The sequence below is a fragment of the Penaeus monodon genome, chromosome 31 (genome assembly GCF_015228065.2).
Source record: "Penaeus monodon isolate SGIC_2016 chromosome 31, NSTDA_Pmon_1, whole genome shotgun sequence".
Taxonomy (NCBI): Eukaryota; Metazoa; Arthropoda; class Malacostraca; order Decapoda; family Penaeidae; genus Penaeus; species Penaeus monodon.
Window position 1 is genome coordinate 20,239,994 of NC_051416.1, and position 1,206 is coordinate 20,241,199.

Genomic DNA, 1,206 nt, shown 5'->3' on the forward strand with positions numbered 1-1,206 from the left:
TTACAGTTGTAGCAATAATACGTATATAATTTGATGCGCAAAATATTTAAATTGATGTAAGCACTGATACAAATTTGTGAACATTTCTACTTTTGTATTCACTGAGAAATGTTTTTGCTTCTTATACTATGAGATAAATGATGATGGTGGCTATGACAAAAGAAAATAGGAAAGGGGATACACAAGTACACAGTATTACTTGTCATGGTCAAGCATTTCTTCACAACCGAAATATAAACTACGGAATGTATTCTCGTTTTGGAAAATCTCTTTATGTGCAAAACAATCACTTTTTCCCTCAAGGCTTTGGTGTGATTCTTTTGGGAAAGTTTGGAATTCCCAGGTGTCAATTTCGCACATTTTTTCTAGATATCGTTGATCAATGGTATCGTGTGCAGACAATGTTCTTTTTACGCTTGCAAAGCAACATAGGAAGAAAAGAAGATAGATTTCTACAGTGTGAAAGCGATGTCCTTCACAAATGAGCTAAAAGGACATCGTAAACGCGCAGATGCATAGGATTTTCGACCGTGCTGCTATTGTAATTGGCCCTAAGTCTGTTTGCCGGAAGAGAATACTATACTCAGTGAATCGAGTGACGAGTACATCCCTTTGCTAAACTGGTTGCATAAACCCTGATAATACGTCTTAAAAACCAGGAATTCCGACACTACAGCTTTCTTATCTTAATGACTGGCGAGGACTGTTTCTCGTTAGCATGGTGTTCAGCTGATACATACAGGAATGTTCCATATTAATATGCCTCGTTTCAGATTACATTAAAAAACTAACAAACGAATCCTTAAAGAAAACAAGCAGTTTGTATAAATAAAACAGTAATTATTAATTCATACTTGGGGTTGTATAATTACTTTCCATTACTACTAATTATGCAAAATATCTATAAACGACTTTTCCCTTCATTATTTACATGAAGATAATGAAATCCATGTCACTAAGTTATATACAGCCAGTATTTTCACTATATAGGAAATTATAATCCTGCAGCAGAGAACTGAAATCATTCATTGCATTCAACTTATTTCTGTTTTTTCTTTGCATCATGATTTCAATCACTGGCCTCGCCGTTGAGCTGTGATTTACAACAGGGTATTGACTTTGCAAGTAAATGAGCGACGTTAAGCGAGTTTAGTTAAGCCATTCGAGATTTGTTATTCTTTCGAAAGTCGTTTATACCTGGCGTCA

The 1,206-nt window shown here is 35.1% G+C and overlaps 1 protein-coding gene across 1 annotated transcript in view; it reads right to left on the bottom strand.

Annotated features, from left to right (window-relative positions):
- The window catches only part of LOC119592916, a 14,356-nt gene that overhangs the window by 3,261 nt on the left and 9,889 nt on the right, over positions 1–1,206 (bottom strand). The gene's annotated exons all lie outside the window — the stretch shown is intronic.